Genomic DNA, 16199 nt, shown 5'->3' on the forward strand with positions numbered 1-16199 from the left:
AACCTAAATTATTCATATGCTGACTACCTTTTCATTAATCTCAGAGGACTGGGAAGTGCTTCACCTCTGCAGGAGTTAATAATAGCTCCTTTAAAGAAGTAAAAGGATGGAAGAGAGTCCAAACTGCTGAGACTCGGAGTAGTCAGTGAGTACCCTTAACCTTAAGGTAGTGGACATGCTGGTGTGTTGCATCGTGACAAAATCGATGTCTGTGGTGACTGGAGTGTTTCTGTTTGTCTGTGTTTCAGGCTCAAGATTCTCACATTTACATTTCAACAAATTTGTTGTCATCATTGAATTCCATAGCACATATATTTTATGGTCAGACTTTCTTCCTTTGCCTCTCATCTAGAATTCATCATCAAAGATGAATTCTAGATGAGAGGCAAAGGAAGAAATACATCACATATAGAACAACTGTATCACTGAGTTCAGTCTTGTCATCCACCCCGTCGTCTGCCCCCATGTTTGCTGTCACCCCTCAGTCTCCACTGTCAGCTACAAGCTCGAAAAATAACATTAAAAACAGTTGTTTATGTCAGTTTATGGGTATATGTTACAAGACATGTTCTTTTGAAGCATCTAAGGAAATGCATTTGCAATTCATGTTGTGGGACTGCATTTCCCCGATCTTTGATGCAAGTGTGAAAAGTCCTGAAAAGCTAAAGGAACGTATCCACTTCTGTAGGAAAAACAGTCTGCGATGCTTAGCTGGCATGATCACGTTAACCTCTCCACTCCCTGGGAAACCTACGCTGTGATTATAGAATCAATGCTTATAATCAATGTGTGCTTGCAGCATTGCATCCTTAGTAAAATCCTTTTTCCCAAACCACTGAGGTTCCTCTTATCATTTGATGTTCAAAGTTATTTTGCAGCTGTCCTCCCCTCAATTCTGAACATCTCTCTGTCCCTGCATTTTCTGAGCTGTCTCTTGCGGCTAACACCCACTCTGGCTGAGAATTGATAACGGCTTGAGGATTAACTTCAGAGACGTACCGCATGTGCTGGGAGTCCCCATGTCCCTCAGCTAAAGCATGAAGTCAATAAAGGACAATGCTTTGTCCCCCCAGATAAAGCTGCATGTCAAAGACGCACAGCTTTGTGGCATATAAAGCTGAGAAAAAAACAAAGCCTGCAATAATAGTTAACTGCTGGAACCATTTGGACCCTTAGGCTACTCAATTCAACACACACACACTGATTTTGCCTTTACGGCCATACTTGTTTTTGTGTGAATAAATTAATTGATAATTAATAGTTTTATTTTCATGTCTGGCCGTTTACATGACCCCTCCTACATGGACACATTAATCAACAACAAACCAAATATTCTGATATCTAAAAACAACAGCATCTAACAGCGCAATATATTGATATGAACACAACATTCCAGGACACACTTAACAATAGAAATTAAATAAATATAAATATGTGTGCAAAACAAAATCCACATATTCATAATTTTATATCAATTTAAACATTGTACAACTGATTTGGTTAAAACATAACCTAAATATAGCTAGAAATTATTCTTATATTTCTTATGCAATGATTGAAAAAAATAGTAAAAACAAAAAGTGTCATACACAATTCTGATCAGTCAATTGATGTATTTGTCACATAAAATGGTGTAAGATGCACTTCTAGCCAAATGTAATCAGTTCCTTCAATTTGGGGATAACAAATACTATGCAATAATGAATATATGTGGATGTGAGCAGGCCAGTCAGTAGAAAATATAGGCAGGGGGACAACATTTTCCAAAGTGGGCCCCTCATCCACACGCATCGCTGTGTTAAAGCCTTGTATTCTGAAAAGCGGAGTCACATGTGTGCCCTGGGCTGAAAAAAAAATTACCATCCATTGAATGATTAGACAAAAGTCAAATCGAACACCGACTGAATCAGAACATCAAATCAGGAGTGAACAAATAGGCCCATTTTTTTCTTTACTTATTCATATAATCTTGAGGCTACTTTAATCATATATTGGTCAAATTGTGTGCAGAACTGAAATATTGTAGAGTATATGGTTGTCAGCTGTCAATATTCCAGTCAAACCCAAGTTATGGAATTTAAAGACTGTTCAGGGACCCCAGTATGCAGAAATATTTAAATACACAGTTTTTAAAAAAGGCAATGTTCCTTTTTTTCCCCGCCAAAATTTAGTGTAACTTTGGAGCATTATTTGGCCCCTTGCTGACAAGGTAGCATGATATGGTTGGCACCAATGGATGCCTCATGTCCTCTAGTTTAATTAATATGATACCTGTGTCTACAACGTCTTTACTGTAGCTTTAAAACTGAGCCAGATACAGCAAGTTTTATTACCAAATTAGTTTGCTTCACCTCTCACCTTCAGCTTCGTCTGCCACTCCTGCATACCTGCTGCCTCTTCTGCTTCTTAGGTTGGTCATGTTGGTCATAGTTTCCTAAATTTATCATTATGAAAATAATGTGGGTTGCACATATGTTACTTAGTGGCTTTGTAATAAGCTTCTGCCACCGGTGCCCAAAATTTCGCAGAAAAAATCTGCTTTACGGCAGAAAACGCATCATGTATTGCGAAATTGGTCAGTCAGCCAATCAGGGACTGGAGCGGGTCCTTATGAGGAGTTGGGCATGAGATAGTTGAGTCAAGAGCACAATGGCAGACGGACAAAGTTTGGAGATAAGTGAAAAACGGCCTCCCAAAAGAAAAGGAGCTCATATGTCTGAGGAGGCAAAGAAGAGCAAAAAGGAGAGTGATAAAAGAAGAGGAAAAACAAGAGTAAACCTCAGTCAGGCGTTCAAGAGATGGAGGGAGCTCCGTGACCAAAGAGGCTTCAAAACCGATGTCCAGCTAGCTTTCTTTCTAATGGATCAGTAAGTAACACGGCTAAATGTTAGCTAGACGAGAGAGGACTGTACTGTACTGGCTGCCAGTTCATTCCTATCTGGCCAGCATCGTAAATTGCCGCAACCAGGGACCGGGTAGCGAGTGTTGGTCGGCTGACATCCTCGTTGCCATTCTACGGCAGCCCTCGGACAGTGATACACCCCTCCCTTCCTCTGTTCTCTTCTCACGGAGGCAGCTATCGACGGACATCGCCCAGCTAAGTTACGCCCAGCTAAGTGAACACTGAACTTTGTTTCCCATTCAATTTGGGAAAAACTCACCAGCAAATCTCATTTCTTAGGGAAAGATCTCCACCCTAATATTTCTCACTTCTCTCATCAATACCAAGTGGAAGATTTAAGGGGTAGAAATGGGACTGGGCATTGGTGGTTAAAGGTCAAGATCACTGGGACCTGAAAGTACACCTTTGGTTAAAACTCCATTCACTAATTATGACAAAATTTCACACAGATGTCTATTAAAATGAAATGATGAAGTGATGACATTTTATATCTAAAACTCAAAGGTCAACTTCACTGTGACATCATAATGTTCTGCAAAAACACCTCTGACTTTTATTCAACGTCATAACGCAGGAACAAGAGGACAGACATTTGGTCAGATACTGAATTTGTGACACTAATCTTAGGTGTCCACCTTAAAGCTGTGGTGACTGCATAAATCTTCTGTGCTGCATGAAGAATCAACATTTAGAATTTGTAGCTTCTCTGCGGCAACATCCATATTAGAAGCACAGTCATGGCTACATGCGAGTCTGGACAGACATGGATGTAAACTGCAACTTGACTTGTTAACGGAGGCATCCATCTATGAGGCGGTAGTTCTATTTTTTTTTTTTTTTTTTTGCTCATAATTACAGTCTGAACATGTATGATTAACGTGGCATTATAGCTTATGAGTATGGGGATATTTGCAATTTTCAGACACTGAAAAGCAGAGGAGTAGCATGTAGAATGTGCCTGTTGTTCGATCTGTAGCAGTGCAGAAATGATCCTATTAACGTGTATTTATCTCAGAGCAGCCATTGTTCCTGAAACGTTACCGACGATGTGGATTAGAGGCATGAACATGAAAGTCACCTTCTAAGCATTCTGCAGCACCCCATTTCTGAACAGGCATTCACATCATGTAATTACACACGATTATAGTTGTAGTATCTCTCCTTAGGCTGCATATTTCAGAAGCTACAGCTGATGCGTCCCTATCAGTGGATGTCCCAGTGACCTTGACATGAACAGATCAGGTGTTTGCTTCATTGGTCATAGAACAACAGTACACTCTTTCTTTCGTCCTCCCTGGCTCTTGAATACATGGTGAGACTACACTGAACAAGAGGAATGTTAGATGAGGATACATAACTCTTTTACCTGCTGTTTTTCGTAAATGGTGAATGTCTACTGTCATTGCTCCCAGTGGTGAAAAAAAAACACCTTGCTGAATAATTTAGGACACTTTGTGTCAGACTGTGTCTCCATTCATCATCCAATATGACAGTCTCAGTCTCTGCCACACAAGTATCTTTTTTCTGTACTTAAGAGACAGATCACATAAAACAGGGAAAGCAGAAACTGCAATGATGAATTCATCCACTTTGTTTTTATCCTGTGAGGGAAAAAAATGGCAGGTATTCTCTGCAGATGTCAGTCAAAGAAATCCATATTATGTTTCTTGGTTGTTGGTACAGATGCCAGGAATTTGATTGGAGCTAACCTGAGCTCTTTGGACAGCGGAAATGCTCAGCTTCACACAATCGTCCACGTTTTTAGTGAGTGGCTTGACAATGATGACAAAGTTCACCAAACTTTTAATGCATTTAAAGTGAAAACAAAGACATATGAAAGTATGCATTGGTGAAAATTAAGGGGGCGGGGGCTGCTGAGTGGGTGGGTGGGGTATTCAGTATTTACATTCAGTATTTACATGTGCATTTGTCCCCCACAGCAAAACCTGAAAGTAGCAGAGGACTTTCATGTTGACGAAAAGACATTCCCACCTTAAATTGATGCAGGAAAGGTGAGTCACCAGATTGCAGGGAATTAAGTGTTTGACCTTCAAAATTACCCCCCACCCCCCCATTTCATGTGTTCCCCTAAAAGCACCTAACTGCTGCATGGTTTGACCTAACTGAGTGACAGAGCTCTGTAACACAATTACTGCCAGTCTTTTAAACTGCTAAGAATAGGAATATCATCGTCATCATTTATTATGATTTGTCGCTCGTTAAATCACTCATTCTTCACATCCTGGGCTCGATGTGACGAATGCATCAAAACTACAAAGCTGCCAGGTTTTGATGGGGAACAGGAGGACGCCCAACTTCCTCCACCATATAAGCAAAAAAGACGTGGAGGCTCTATGCACACAAATGGCATGACAAATGCTGATGACTAATGACTAAACAGCCTCATAGACCTGCACCACCTGCTTACCAAGCGAGGCTCACTGATGCCAAGACCACAATGAGTTCCTACTTGAGGGTAGAAATGATTTTAACCGACACCCTGTTGTTAGTCAGTAGATATCAGCCTCATCTGCAGAGGACAAATGTCATTGATCATTTTCACTGTGTGTACCAAGAAATAAGTGACCCAAGTCTTAATCATTTATTCATTCATGAAATCAAATGAATTAATGGTCACTCACAAAGAGTGGATTGCAGCTGCTGATAGCACTAAGAATTGCACACCACTTGCAACAAGCACAAACACGCTCATGAAGTTTTGAGTGCAACTGGCCTTGTTTTCTGCATCTGAGTGCAGTTATCATGTGGCAAAGTATGAATATTGCCTTTGCATGAGGAACACGGTAGATATATCAATGGCAGAGAGAAAAAGAAAACTGACACACAGCCGCTACAGGTCCTGATCAACAAGGTGCAGAGGCATTCCTAACAACTTCGGGCAAGGAATTGCAATGTCACAGTAGTGGCGCCGCTAAGCGTGGTGCATGCGGTGCAATGGCCACTCTGACGCAGTTGCAGAAATAATGAGGTTCAGGTGCTCCTTACCCTCTGTGCAGAGGACGAGATCAGCTGCCATAGAGTAGGGACGGTAAATGATTGTTATTGTATATAAAGCGCTGCGACACTTATGTTGTGCACTTATGCTAATATTTTCACCATGAACTTTATAAGGTGATGATGACATGCCAGTGGAGTGTTACTGCTTGTTGTTCTGCTTGCAGGATGCAGGATTAAAAGCCTACACACTGCAAACTGCATCTCTACTGAAGACGATTACTTGTTTGGCTAATTCAGTTTGATGATTCTTTAGAGTGACCCAAATGTGTGTTCATTTAATTTATAACTCAAATCTAAGATGCTCTACTGTTTGTTAAATCTTATTTTGCAGCAACCACGTGAAAATGGCTTAATTTTACACGCTTGACTTAAAATCTCCTCTAAATTTCTCATTTATTATCGCGCATGATATCTGTGACTCAAAAAGTGAGCAAGCTGATAAGGAGGATATGTGTAAATGCTGCATGGTGCATTTTAAGAGCAAATTAAAAAAAGTTTTTCTCTCTGTCTCTCTTACTTCATAATCAAATTGAGGGACAAAATGAACATATTTAATCCCTCCATTTCACAGTGCTCAGAAAAACAACTCCAGAGATTAGCTGTTACAGTGTGACACCACTTGGTGTTAGCCATATGCAAATTCATGTTCCCTCTAATTCAATAGTAAATCACGCCCACACAGAATAGGAGAGAATACTGCCGGACCGGAGTGGGAAGTGAGCCTATCATTTGAGGAATCTCTTTCACCATCAGTGCTGGCTTTAAATACCTCTGTTTAATTGCTGTGTCATGACAGGATAATTACCACTGTCATTCCAACCATTCAAAGGGACTAACAGGCCTGCAGACTACCTAACAATTTTTGCCTGTTAGCATGGTTATTCTGCAGGGAATTGTGGATGCTATTTGGCAGCAAAATGACGTTAAAATGAAATGAACAAAAGAGTCCAGGTGGCATTTAAAGAATAGCGGGTATGAACATTGAAAGAGGGAGCGATGCGCTGCTTCAAAGCTTCTTGATTCCAGCTTTGGTTGTTCATTTGTGCTAATGTACTCCTCACACCTTGCAAGACCACAGCAACACCATCCATGTGCCAGACGTTTAATGGCTTTAACACACTGGGAGTGACTGCATTCAGATCATAACACTAGCCTACTGTGCATCTGTAAGGGAACATTTCACAGCTATCATGATAGTTGCCATATTGTAAAATTAAGTCAGTAATTGCTTGTAGTAAGTAATTCTTACTGAAGCCTCAGTTGTATTCTGTTGTCTCTGATTGATACACTGATGCACTTGTCACGGCGCTTTGTTGTAAACCTCTGCACACATTTTAAATGCAGCGTGTAAAAGCTGCATTTTAAACGGGATTGCTTAGGCACTGTGAAATTCTGCATGAGCTCATATCACCATCAGCTGTTCTGAGTGGTGCTTTCACATGGCTAATAACACCCAGATATGCAGAGACAAAAGCATGCAGGGTGCCCAGTTTGATGGGGAAAGAGCTAAAAAAAACCAAAAAACAAAAAAAACATGCAATAGCAAAAGCAAGGTAAACTGTTGTCAGATTCGCATGCACTGAAGGAATCAGCATGGTTCACAGGATTCTTGGCTGGCTTAGATTTCATGCTCCTCTGCCTAGCTGAAGCGGTCAGCTGAGCAGGATTAATTTCAGGTCCTAATAGGAGAGCGTTGAACAGTCATAGAAAAACCACCATTGATAGATAGTGTTTGTGCTTTGCAATGCAGCGTGGAAACAAAAGGTGATCGATAATTATGTAGTCAATAGTGTTTAAGATCAATATCCACCTACAAAAAGGACATAAATTGTTACACAGCATTGCTTTTTTTTCCTTTGTCACAAGGATAATTCATTAAAACAAGTCTATAATCAGTTCCTCAGGGAATGAAAGGCCATGTGTTAGCTCTGTGTGTAATTATTAGAATCTTGAGTGACCCTCGGTTTCTCGGTATCCAGGTCTGTTTGCTTTCATTGTATTGATACATTAATGCTGAGGTGCATAGAAGCAATCATCCAGAAAAAGGGAGGCACTGTAAAATTGGTGTGGCAATATGCAAATAGGGCAGCAAAGACTATACTGCAAGAGTAAAATGTTTTTTAATGTCGTCACACAATTAATGCATCAGTCCTGTCCTCACTGATTTATTGATTGGGGAGTTTAAATTTGCAGAACACATTATGGTACACTAGGTAACTTTGGCAAGCTGGAGAGTAACATCATTGCAGTCTGGTCAATCTAACCCAAAAAAAGGGCCAAACCCAGGAGGGATTTCAAAAGTAATGTTCTATAGTTTTTATTGGCCCTAATACCCTTCAGAATGAGATATTAAAAGTAAACCTTAATGGATTTAGTGGAACATGTTCTTTTTCAAGGTCAAAAGTAGAGTTTTAGTATTTTACAGTGACATGGTCTGGGTGAAATAGTGTTGTTAATACTACCATCAATTCCCAACCACCACCAGTTTCCAACCTTCCATGCACAACAGCCTTTGTCCGTGAAGGTGCAAAAATAAGCAGTTGCAGCTCCACACCTTAGGAGAGAGGCCAGCTTGGCTTTGCCCGTGACTGGAAATTGCTGGTGGATATCGGACGGCAGCTTGTGTTCCCTCCAGGGATCACCACCACCTTAAGACCTGACTTGCTGCTCTGGTCCCGTTCTCTAAAGAAGGTTTACATCATTGAGCTCACCGTACCCTGGGAAGGGTCAGTGGACAAGGCATATGAGCAAAAACACCTGCGCTATGCCGAACTAGCTGCTGAAGCTCAACATCGTTGCTGGAAAACAGAAGTCTGCCCAGTGGAGGTTGGGTGCAGAGGGTTTGTGGCAACATCTACCACCAAACTACTGAGGGACCTGGGAATCAGGGGCCAGAGCCAGCGCTCGGCCATCAAAGCTGCATCGGAGGCAGCAGAGAGAAGCAGCCAGGAAAGGAAGGATCCCTGCTGGTCTCCAAATAGCAATAATTAATCATAAATGATAATAAATAATCATGAATAATTGGGCATGGGATGCAAGCTCAGGAAGGATCACCCTGTAGCTGGCCGCCTTTGGTGAGGGTGTATAGTGTGAATGGCCGAAGGCACCAAAGTGACACTACTGAAGATGCATCCCAAATTTACAACTTAATCGTAGCTTGTATGTGCTGTTCACCAATGAACTCTTGTATGTGCTTGCACAAAGGATTTTAATCATCTTGTCCTGTGTGTTTTGGAATCTGGAGGGTCTGTTTTGGGGGTCACTCTTGATAATAATTCATTTTTCTGAAGATATTCTAATATATTATACCTTTTATTGGGGCACTACCAGCCAACATGTAATTCTTTTTGACAAATTATCCACTTACAGTTTGTGCCACACTGCTGGTACGGGTGTATCCACGCCTAAACTGGGTATAAGTTCTTTTGTATAGGCGTATGTTTAGTATCTATAATATCATCAGCCATTTTAAGTTTGACACATACACCGATCAGCCAAAACATTTAAACTCCTGACAGGTGACTTGAATAACATTGATCATCTTGTTACAATGCAATGTTCTGTTGAGAAACCTTGGCTCCTGACATTCATGTGGTTGCCACCAGACACGCTCCACCCACCTAAACACCAGTGCAGACCAGGTACCCCCCCTTATGGCAGCGGCACTCCCCAGTAGCATTGGCCCCCCAGCAGGACAATGCACCATGGCACACCACAAAAACTGCTCAGGAGTGGCCCGAGGAACATGACAGAGACCTCAAGGCATTGACCTGGCCTCCAAATTCCCCAAATCCCAGTCTGATCAAGTGTTCAGGTGGGTGGAGCACATCAGGTAGTATTTACATGAATGCCAGGACCTAAGGTTTCCCAATGGAATATTGCACTGTAAGATGATCAGTGTTATTTACCTCACCCGCCAGTGATTTTAATGTTTTGGCTGATAGGTGTATGTAGGGGATCATAACACGGGGGAGACGAAGGGTTGAGATATGGAGGGTTTGTGGGCTGGCTATTAGCAACTTTGAGCACCCTAACTCTTATTGTCATTAACTTATTTTTTCAATACATTGAAGCAATATATTTTAATTTGAATGCTTTGCTTCTTGTTGATGTGCCAGAAAGAGACATCCTGTAGGTCTTCGATAGAGGGGCCTTTCTCCATGGATTAACCTTGGAGATAGGAAAAAACATGCAGTGCAATAGTGGAAACTTAAATTCTTTACATTCCAAAAAATTATGGGCAATCAGTGGTGATCATGTTTGATGGGTAAAGAAGCCATAAAGAGACTGGCTTAAAGGTTTTATTTACATCAACTATATCACTGACGCTGAAAAAGCAGGAGTTTCTGTCAAATAAGGACAACACACATTTCATAAACCTGCTGGGGGACGGACTGAGACTGGCAGGGTTTGACGTTCATGATGCTTGGAAAGATGCAGATGCGCTCAAGGTTTAAATGGCAGTGACAGTAGCACTGAAACAAAGAACTGTCCTTTTGGAGATGACACCAACCTCCCCATTCAATATCATGTTCAGAAGCAGATATCTGTGGACTGTGCTCCAGTTGCAGTTATACCTACAGCCTTTGGCCACTAGAAGGCACTGTACTGCTTGTACAGTCAACTTATGTGGTCATTTTTTCTGTGAGAGCGGGCTTTTCAGATAACATGTAAATGAGTGGAATTTTTCATCAGTAGGAGGAGAGGATGGGGGATGGCTTAACACTTATAGTCCAGTTAATCTGTGGTTTGACCCAGGGAAAATTGCAATAGTAATCATTCATGATTATTTGTGATCTCTTGGCATGTGCACATAACATATAATACGTGTATCATTATATACTTAGTGGATCAAGATAAATTCAGGGTTCAAATCTGAGGCAAGTATGTTACAGAATCACACAAAGAAGTGCATATCTCTGCTTCTGAACATGATTTTCATATAATTTATGTCTAAATATCAGTTTTATAGGATGCTCTTTCTCATATATAACCATCAGATACCAACCATCCCATCTAAGATGTACAGGATGTCTTTGGTTGTTGAGTAGTAGTACCTTGAATATAGGTATAATACATCCGAAATAACCTCTTGAAAAGTGTTTTATTGAAAAGATTAACCCAAAACATTTAGGAAAAGACACCAAATATGTTAGGTTAGGTGTACATAGACCCTCCACTAATAATTTCACCCAAACCATGTAACTGTAAAATGTTAAAACTTCCCTTTTGACCTTGAAAAAAGAATGTTCCACTAAATCCATTAAAGTATACTTGTAATACATGATGCCGGAGGGTATTAGGACCAATAAAAACTATGAAACACTGCTATTGCAATTTCTCCTAGGTTGGGCCCAGAACAGTGCTTGGGACTTGGGACTAACACGAGTCTTTCCTACTGAGAGGTCCTGTCCTGTTTGTAACAACAAAAACTGATATTTTTGGTGAGAAGTCAAGACATATCCTTCTGACACATTTTCCTCACCTGAACCAAGTGTTTTTTGTCCTTAAACCTAACCACTCATTATCCAGAGCACTGTCACAACAAAAAATTGAAAACTTAAACACAAAGTTTTGACATATGCACTTCATATGAAACCTACAATGTAACATGTATGAATAGTAAAAGCACTTTTAATGTCTTCAGTTGCCCTATTATGGGGCAACTGAATTATGGGGTTTTTTATGGGGTCTTTATTTTTTCTGGGGGGGTTTTATGCCGCCTTGCTGCAAAAGCTTTTCGGGAATCTTTTGTTGAACAATGAAGACATGAACTGAACCGAACTGTTAGTTATGAACATCTGTAACACAATGGAAAGCATAAGTTTAGAAAGGACATCGTCTGCATGCAGGCTGGTGGAAAGCCAGAATTTCTCATTTGGAGCATGAACATGAGTCTCCAAGAATTAACTTGATTTCCATTACATTTAGTCTAAAAAGAGATTTTGGCCATTTTGGCAGTTATCTTATTACACATCTTATAATAATAATCCTATGAAAGGACAAATGATAGAACTTGATTCCAAACTAAAGGTTTGTTTGTAGTGTCATTAAATTGATTTGACTTGCAGTAACATTTTGATGCATGAAATAACACATTGGTTCATTCTTCAGTACTGAAGGAGCCCCTGTTATGTCATTCTGCACTAACTCCATGAGAATATGATTCAACTCACTGTCGAGGAAAAAGGAAAATCATTGGTACAACAATGTGAATACCAGATAAACAGGTTTTGTTTTCGGTCGTGAGCTCATTTCGCCTCGCTGCACATGGTTTATATAAACCAGGACTTTGCAGATCATCTATTTGTGGTTCATAATTTTGATTTTGCAGATTATTTTTGTGTGGTACAACATTGTTCAGGCAAACAACACTCTCATAATGCACATATTGTAGAAATGGAGATACTTATTTCCCAGCAGGACTGTTGTTAAAATATATACCACAGACAAACAGCTTTTTAGTCTAAGTGAGGTGTGTTGATTAGAGTACAATACCCCTAATCAGGAAGCAGAAACACTCCGCAGATCCAACAGTTGGTTCTGCTAATTATAGCTCCGGGAGAGAGTTGTTATTTTTCACAAATATGGACTGGATTTCCAGGAGCATGAAATAACTGCAGTTGCATTTGCCAAAATGCTTTGCCACACTGGAATTTTACAGCCAGAACATTCAGAATCAGAATCGGTTCTGATGGCCAAGTACGTGTGTAGGCCTACACATACAAGGCATTTTACTCAGTTATTTTTTATACACACAGAAATATATATACTGCTAAAACGAGGACAACAAAGCTGAACAAAGGAAAACATAACCATACATAAACATGTATACAGTATATGCATACATTGTTTTCATATACAAAGAGTGCTGGTGTAAGTATGGTTTCTTTGTATACATGAGAACAGCATATAAACAGGTTGTGTCCAGGGTGTGAAGAGTCTGCTCAGATATTTCCTGACTCTGAAGGAGTATAAGTCCTGACTGGAGGGCAGGTTGGTGCTAATGATTCCCTCTGCAGTCCTGACTGTCTGTCGTAGTCACCTTGATACCCTCCTTGATGTAAGGTTTATTTTATACAGCAAATCCATTATTTTCTGTTATCATGTATAAGATATGTTGATTATGCTAAAAGTTCTTCCAAAAAAATGACACCAATAACAAACCCATAAACCAGTCTGTTTGTTTCCCTTCTAAATGCCTTAGTGCTGTTTACACCAGACTGTGTAAGGGTTACACACTAAAAAAGAAAATCAAAATTGTACTGCCATCTAGTGGACACTCTGCACGCTACAATCAGTATGCTTCCAATGCAGAGACAGCAAGATGGTGAGCATAGCACAATGCAATACACACGTAGGCCTACTTGCTTTAAAACCTACAGCCACATCAGACTTTATTTTCCAGCTATATTTAGCTCATGGACTTCAATTTTTACATTATTAAAGCATTCATGCTGTTCTATGGCATGTACTTGTTTATTCATGGAAGGATTGATGAAAAGACCCACCGGGCATGTCGAACTAGGGGAATGGATGGATTACTGAACTGTGCACCAGCCCAGCGGCCCAAAGTGTAAGGCCCCCCCCTTGCCTTCACCTTCAAGATGTCACTCAAATTAACAAGTATAGATCAGGGGCACACTGAAAATGACCACAAAAAAGACCATAAAGGGATGCAAAGAGATGCAAAATAACTACAAAAGGGGTAAAACAACAACAACAAAAAGACAAAACAAGCTCAAAGAGACACAAAACGACTGCAAAGAGAAAAAAAAAACAATTTCAAGGAGACAAAGCAACCGCAAGGAGACACAAAATAACAACACAGTGGGACAGAACAACTAAAAAAGACACAAAAATACACCACAGACACAACATTACCTCAATGAGACACAAATTTACCTCAAAGAGACACAAATTACCTACAAAAAGGAGCAAAACAACCACAAACTGACACAAAGCGACTACATAGAGATGCAAAAACAACCACAGGGAGACACAAAAAGATACACAAAACTACAAAAACACACAATTTACCTCATAAAGACACAGAACAGCCAAGGACACAAAATGACCACAGAAAGACCACGAAAAGATGCAAAACCACCACAAAGTCTGTGTGCCTCACTCTTGTGTAAGAGAGATGGTGGGGCCTTTTGCATATCCATTCCCAGGGGCCCTTTGTCTCATAATTTGTCCATGACCAGGGGTCATGGGGCCACTAGGCAAGAGCTTCTGTTTGAAGAGACTGTCTTGTCTTGTTCACAGAGTGGAGCTGTCCCAATCATATTTTTTTGGTCCTCATCCCTTAATATTGAATGGCCTACCTGTGACTTGAAGACTGACCTGATATTTATTTTGTTTTATATCTATTGGAGTGGGTTGTTATGCTATGTAGGAGAGAGGTTCTGTTACATGTCTGTGGCTAGGATTTTTGTGCATTTCACCTGTAGAAGAAACGTTCTTACTTGTGTGTTAAAAGTGTGATTTTCTTTGTAATTTCCAGTAAATGTTCCAACGCACCACTGCCCTGGTTAAGAAGGCACTGTGGAGGCTGTTTCCTCGGGACACTGAAAAAAGCCAACCTGTCCCAGCAGCTGCTTCTGTCTTTTCATAACTGCTCCGAGAATGCTTTCCAAAAAGGGAGGTGTTGGTGTGGTTTGTTCGCTGCACAGCAGCAGACAGGAAAGCTCTTCAGAGACTCATAAAGTCAGCACAACAAATCACTGGCACAGAGGACATTTACGGACCATCATTAGCAACTCATCTCACCCAGGTCACCACTTTTTCCACCCTGCTGCCCTCTGGAAGGCGCGACAGGGCTCTATAAGCATTTCCAGTCTTGGGCATTGTAGTTTGATAAGAATAAAATCTCAGCAAAAAGATTCCACAGCTTTCAACCACATCTCTTGGCCCTCATCAGCACATGGAGTTTGTCCAATTGATCGGTTCAGTTGCCATCACATGACCGAAGTATGAAATGTTGGTCACATGACGTGAGGATCATGTGTTCCTGTGGGAAAAAGGTACAAACTGGGGCTTCTGGAAAAAGAAGCACATATATATTTGAATTTCTATGTGTGAGTTAGAAACCATCAGTATCAGCAGATGAATGAGCTCCATTCCTTGATCAGCAGTGACACTTCTAGAAGAATATTTCTGTGCTCTGTGACCGTTTTTCCAACAGTGCCTTTATGTTTCCAAGATACCTTCATTCTGAATATGATAACCTATCTGTAACTGTGATAAAGTGCATTGTGCATATACTTACACACATACTAAGAGACAATGACACACATATATGTCTCAGGCATATTTATTTAACTTTTATTCTCACATAAATATCCCTCCATAATACAAACCTGTCTGTGTAATGTATTTATGTTTGTTCTGTGCTGTCTTACATTTCCAGCAGACTATTGCTTCAAACATGTAAAATGAAATCCTTTAATGTGAGGATCCCAATGCAACACTGGGGTCTGTGAGTGCCCTAATATGCCACTGGGGTTTATGAATAGCACATCAAGCAGAGGAGCATTGAAAAAAGAGGATAGGAACAATAATCCAATTTTAATTGTTTCTTGAATTATTCTTTAAATGGAAATCAAATTACTCCTTCATATCATTCAGACACAGAAAGCCAGCCTTTCTCAGGTCAACTATGGCGCTTGGTCACTGCACAAAGGACCCGATTTGAGGGAACACGTTACGTGTGAGCTTCTTTGGGGCACACACCCTAAAATGTGTCCTTTAACATTTTGCTGACTCAAGAAAAAGGGTATTATAGTTAACTAAAACAAATCAAGAACTACATGTGAAAAAACATTTTAACTAACTGAAATAAATATGAAAAAATAAGGAAACTAACTGAAATAATATTGTGTACTTACAAGATCAGCCTAACTATATAAAATAAAATAAAAATACATGGGAAATGTCTTTAGTTGTAGTCTTTGTCAATTTGGTCAACACAGTAAGCATTAGGAGGCTGTGAGTCAATTGCCTTCACGAAGTGTTATATCTTTTAATGTCTAAAATAAATCTTTCCCCTGACAAATGCCCCTCATAATAAAAAACTAATAATGATATAACTAAATAAAACAAAAAGAAATGAAAAACAACGCACCCAGGGAACTAACTGTAATTAAACTGAACTGAAAACAAAAATTAAAGCATAATAAAAATGAAGATAATGAAAAATAAAAAGCTCTAATCTCTCACTAAGTTCTTTGAAACGATAACGTCAACCACACTACACTACCCACAGTGCACCGGC

The sequence above is a fragment of the Epinephelus fuscoguttatus genome, linkage group LG14 (assembly GCF_011397635.1).
Source record: "Epinephelus fuscoguttatus linkage group LG14, E.fuscoguttatus.final_Chr_v1".
Classification (NCBI taxonomy): Eukaryota; Metazoa; Chordata; class Actinopteri; order Perciformes; family Serranidae; genus Epinephelus; species Epinephelus fuscoguttatus.